The sequence below is a fragment of the Mesocricetus auratus genome, unplaced genomic scaffold (genome assembly GCF_017639785.1).
Source record: "Mesocricetus auratus isolate SY011 unplaced genomic scaffold, BCM_Maur_2.0 Super-Scaffold_100007, whole genome shotgun sequence".
Lineage (NCBI taxonomy): Eukaryota > Metazoa > Chordata > Mammalia > Rodentia > Cricetidae > Mesocricetus > Mesocricetus auratus.
In genome coordinates this window covers 38,543,627-38,549,375 of record NW_024429191.1, presented here as the reverse complement: position 1 = coordinate 38,549,375, position 5,749 = coordinate 38,543,627, and the positions used below count along the sequence as shown (strand labels likewise).

Here is a 5,749-nt window from a genome sequence, read left to right as displayed (position 1 = left end):
TCTGTAACTCTAGATACTCTCATCTGCTCTCCACAGGCACATACATATACATACATGCAGGCAAAACACTCATTCGTAAAAAAAATAAATCTTAAAAAGGAAAAAGAGAAAAATGGAACAGAGGGGAAAAGACAAAGGGAAAGCGAGTAGAGTGAGACGTGGGTGAGGGTGTCTCCTGGGCACGGGGTTCAGCTGCTGAGCCCAGCCATCTCTAGGAAGACATCCGGCAAGGACACAGTCACCATCTGTCCCAGCTCCCCGACCTCAGATGGGCCAGCGCTGCACACCAGCCTTCTGTCTACAGCCCAGATCTACTTTTTCCATGTATGTGTGTATGTGGCATGTGTGTGTGTTCTGACATAAAGGAGTGTACATGCATGATAGTGCTCATGCATGTGTATATGCATGGCCATGTGGAAGCCAGAGAGTGACAGTAGAGGAAACAACTTTGCCCACTACTTGGTGAAAAGAGCATCGCATGGCACCCCATGGTACCCATCAATATAAAATTAATGTTGTTTTCTGTTTTATAAAAAGCTATCTTCATAGGTGTGGCTGTCTGGGTAAATGGCTATTCCTTGAATTATCTAGGTTTGGTGGTATCTTGGTATGGGGGATTGAACCCAGAGTCTCACACGGACTAGACAAGCACTGTACAACAGAGCTACATCTCAACCCTCGTCTTTAAAAATTACTTATTTATTATTTTGAGACAAGGTCTCACTAAATTGTCCATGTCAGCCTCGAACTCTTGATCTTCCTGCCTCTGTTGTAGCTGGAATTACAGGCCAGCATCATCAACCTGCATACTGTGCCTCATGCCCAGAGCTTCAAGTAGCCATCATAGAGAAAGGTGGTTTTTGTTTTTCTCAACAAAGCCTACTCAAACAGATAATCTTTTTAAATTTTAAGAATCTGTTTATTTAGCCCGGCATTGGTGGCGCACGCCTTTAATCCCAGCACTCGGGAGGCAGATGCAGGCGGATCTCCCTGTGAGATGGAGACCAGCCTGGTCTACAAGAGCTAGTTCCAGGACAGCCTCCAAAGCCACAGAGAAACCCTGTCTCGGGGGGGGAAGACTCTGTTCATTTATTTGGGGGCTGGAGATAGTCCTGTACATGTAAGCACATGGTATGTCCCTGAGCCACACCCCCACCCCCAGCCAGTGTTCATTTGTTGTTAGTCACACATGCAACAGAAATAAAGGGTAGCGTTTGTTACATCAGCTTCAGTGTATGGCTTCCCTCCTCAGGACCTCAAGATAGCTGCCGTGACTCTGCCACCAGATCTGTTCCAGACAGAAAGTGGGTGAAGGGTGAAGTGCTCGGCACGAGGGTGGCCTCTTAGCATCTGCTCTTTGTCTGCTCATTAGAGAAGGGACTTTCAGACTCGTCATCCCTCAGTCAGAAAGGGGGCAGGTGGCCACTGAGGCTGGCAGGTGGCCAAGAGAAGTTGACCGAGTTGTTTTTCACTTTATCTGTGTGTGCTTCGGCATGCACACGGCATGCACACGTGCCACGGCACACGCATAGATGCCAAAGGACAATTTGGGAAAATTGGTTCTCCCTGTCCACCTTGTGGGTTCTGGGGATTCAACTCAGATCATCAGGCTTGGTGGAAAGCGCTGAGCCATCTTAGGGTCTGAAACTTTCCAAAGACTGTATGATGTTCAAAAGTTTTGGCCGTGGGAGCGCCTCAGATCTCCGGGTTTGGGATTTTCCGGGTAGGGATGTTTACCCTATCCATGAAATGTCCTCTAGTCCAAAACATGTCTAACCTCTGAAAGTCCCTTTAGTCCCAAGGTCTCCAGGTGAGGCGTGCTCAGTCTGTGCAGCATCCTGAATGAACTGATCATTAGTGACACTAAAAACCACAAACACACAGGGTCCTCGAACAACAGCATCTGGTCCTGGAGATGACAGAATCGGGCTTCCTAGTGTATGATCTTACCTTTACCAGAGCAGAAGGCCCCAGAGGAGAGGGACTTCCTTATCAGGTCCTCCATCCCACGACCAGAGAAGAACAAGAGGAACATGACAGTTACCCTCATGCCAGTGGAACAGGAGCAAACAGGGACATAGCGCCTAGATCTCCAACTTCTCTAAGATGGACAGAAAAATGGTAGATCTGTGTGTGTTCTGAGAGCAGAGAAGACCCCACTGTGGCCCAGCTTGGAGGATTTGGTCCTGGAAAGGTGGGTCCTCCATGGAGTGCTGCATTCATGCTGCTCTGTCTTCTCCCACAAGGAGGATCTGGGTCTATAAAGTTGGAGGAGTCAGGCAGTGATGGCACATGCCTTTAATCCCAGCTCAGGAGGCAGAGGCAGAGGCAGGGGCAGGGGCAGGGGCAGGGGCAGGGGCAGGGGCAGGGGCAGGGGCAGGGGCAGGGGCAGGGGCAGGGGCAGGGGCAGATGAATCTCTGAGTTTGAGGACAAACTGGTCTACAGAGAGAGTTCTAGGACAGCTAAGGCTACACAACGAAACCCTGTTTTGAAAAACCAAAAAAAAAAAAAAAATTGGAGGAGAGTCTCGTGAGGGAGTTGCCATCCTATGCCAGTCACATACCCCAAGGTCCTGTGCCTAGACCCTTGCTTTACCCCAACCCAACTACCCTCAGCTCCCACAGGGCTCTTCTTATACCCCAGGGCATGCTTCCAGGGGTCCTCTCTGAGCCCCCCACCCTGCCAAGCTCAATGTCTCTCTACACCCCAGTGCAGACCTCTGCCCTCCCTGCCTCCCCTCTCTCTGTTCCTCCCTGGAATGCCCTCTTCTCCTTCTGCTTCCCTTCCTCTCCTCTTTTCTCTGCCTTCTCATTTTTCCTCCCCTCTCTTTTTCTTACTCCTGCCACCTACTGACAGACGGCAGCAGGAACAGCCCTGCACCCCTACCTAGCCCTAGCCGTTTCCATGGATCTGGGCCCAATACAAACAGCCCAGGACCCCCCACCTTCAGCCTGGCCTTGGGAGTAGGGTTGGGTGGGCAGATGAGGTCATTGCCACAGGCCCCCCAGCAGGCCAGCAGGCCTGTGAGGGGAGGAAGTGTTTGTTTGCTCATGTTTCCCTGGTAACTTGTTGGACCCCTCCCCCACTCCCATCCCTGAGCAGGCCAGCAAAGCTGCGGACAGGACCACTGCCCTTTTCCAGGCCATACCTTGCTGTGCTGAGACCACAGGTCGTAACTCTGAGCTGCCAGGAAGGGCCTGTAACCCTTAACCCTACTTCCAGAGGCAGAGTTTGGAAAATGGAGACAAGACCATCCCTGCCCAGGGCTGAAGATCAGCCTAAAGCTCCACCTGCTGTCGCTGGGTGACAGCACCTCCCTGGGGCAACAGGTTGGGGTCAGCTCCAACCTTCCAGGAACAGAGCCCAGCCATCCCTGGCAGGCAGTGGATGGAGGACTGGGCAGAACAGTGCCCCAGTGTGGCTAGTCTCCAAGCAGTTCCAGGGTCTAGGGCATCTGCAGGTCCCATCTCCAGTCCCACAGTCAGCAGCAAGTCCCTTCGTGGTTCTCTTGTGTGCTGAGGGATTATGGAGAGCCCCACAGATAGAGGGGTCTCCCAGGTTGGACCAGGTCAACCCAGTCTCCAGTATTCTCGGGGAGATGCACGGGGCTTGTGTGTGTGTGCATATGCAGACAGGCTAGACCCCTGATGCCACCTAACCTGCTCACAGCCTTCTACTGTCAACACCTCCCACCCTAACCTCCCCTGACACGCTGCCTTACCATGAGCAACCTGGGCCAGGAACTGGGGACAGTAAGGACCCCTCCTGGGGTCCTCATGCTCAACACATCCCAGGTAACCAAGGACTTATGCAGGTCATATGGACTCCAGGGTCCAACCTACTCTTTTCCCTTTTCCAAATCTGTCCTTTATCTGCCTCTTATTCCTCCCTTTCCCCCTGCTCCTCCTCTCTCTCCTCCCCATATCTTCCCTTTCTCTCTCCCCTCCTCCATTTCATCCCCTCAGTCCCTCCTCCTCTCCACCTTCATCTTTGGTGTCTGAAGTCAGTCTTACAGGCAAGGCGGGATCCAACCCAATACCTTCCCACTACTGCACACTCAAGCCTTTCTGAGACATTACCTAAGTGCCTTCTTACCTAATCCTCCAGCCATCTCCCACACCAGCCAGCCCCGCTGGGAGGAGAGCCAGATGCTTGCCCCGGCCCCAGTCCTAGCTCAGGGAGTTGCCTGGTTGGTTTCTGGCTGGCCCCTAGTACCTGCATGTCCTGTGTCTCTACGAAGGACCCTGGGGCCATACCATTGAAGATCCCCGTCTCCTGGGACCCACCCTTGTCTGTGCTCACTTGCTAGCGCTCATGGTCAGATACCCTGCCCTGTAAGGATTGCTGGGGAACCTCTTCTCCAACCAAGAGTAGGAAGTACCTTTCAGGATTCAGGGTGTCTTATCCACTTGAGGAAGTAACTCAATGGGAGAGGTCTTTCTTCCTGCCCCAGTGGCCAATGGGAGCCCATCCACTGAGAAAGGCAGATGGAGGTGGGTCTAGACCTCACGGTGGTGGATGGCTGTGCAAGGCAAAGCCTGTATAGGCAAAGCCTGGGCCAGGAGGTGAGCTTCAGCCAGCACTGTGCCTTCTTTACCCATACGCACACAAGCTAACATGCACCCAGACACACTGTACACGCAGACACAATGTACCACACATACATCCACACACATACATGTAAGATGGAACAAACCTATGGATGCAGCCGTGTACAGTCACAAGATACAGATATATGTGGACACAGGACATGGCTGCCATGTGTACATGCAAAAACACATACAGACAGATCTATGGATACAGCCCCTCTGAACACATGAGACATCTGTGGGGCGCACAGACCTGAGCATACTTTTTATCGCAGGGTCATGTTCATATATCCTGAAAGAATAGCTAAATACCCAAAGGGCATTATACCAAAGGATATGACCTTTATAGCTGGCAGCCAAGACTCCAAGAGATTGATCAGGACCTCCCCAGGGGGGGTGGACAGTCTACACGCCCAGGTACAAACAGATCAGATTGACACAGTGACTGATCCTGCCTGTCTAGCAACTTTGTGCAGATGGGATTCAGCCAGTGCTCACAGTACCAACCCAGAAAAATGGCCCCATGAAGTTCCCCCAAGCCCCAGGAAGGAACCGTGACCTCCAACCCATTTGTCAGTTACGGGTCCTGAAGAACTGAAGGGGAACACAACTGGTGGGTCTCAGTCTGTGATGAGAGGCTCAGTGAGGGTCCCGCATGGGCGTGGTCTTCGTCTTCTTGGATGCAGGGCTATAGATCTGGACATCTTATCAAGTAGATGTTCCACAGTCCTCAGAGGGCAGCCCCTCCCTGGTGCTTAAGGGTGCAAACCGTGGAGCAGGGTAGCAAGCAGAACATGGATAGGCGCCAGAGGAGCCACTAGGAGCCCAAGCAAGGAAGGTTGCAGCAGCGGGGGGGGGGAATGGGAGAAGGGCTGAGGGTGGGGCTTTACTGACGGCACCCCAGACAAAGCGCAGGAGATCCCCTGCCATAGAACACAGAAAAGGCTGCGGGAACCAAGCTGGAGAAGAGTGGTAGGAACTCTGGTGGAGGTTCTGACAGGAGGGTCCCTTCTTAGGCCACAGGATTAGAGAAGGCTTCCTTGAAGCGCCTCAACTCCCCATCTCCAGGTCTTCCTGTCCCTCCTCCTCCCCCACCACCGCAGGCTTTCCCCACATCCCCCCCCCCCATCCTTTCAGGTTCCCCAACACGTCTACAAAA

General features: G+C 52.7%; 1 long non-coding RNA gene across 1 annotated transcript; it reads right to left on the bottom strand.

Annotated features, from left to right (window-relative positions):
• Window positions 1-1,085: 1,085 nt before the first annotated feature.
• Window positions 1,086-3,018, bottom strand: LOC121141148. Its single transcript, XR_005878046.1, has 3 exons — window positions 2,946-3,018; window positions 1,778-2,101; window positions 1,086-1,288 (listed from the first exon to the last, which is right to left on the bottom strand). It is a non-coding gene; the product is annotated as an uncharacterized LOC121141148 (long non-coding RNA).
• Between the last annotated feature and the right edge of the window lie 2,731 nt (window positions 3,019-5,749).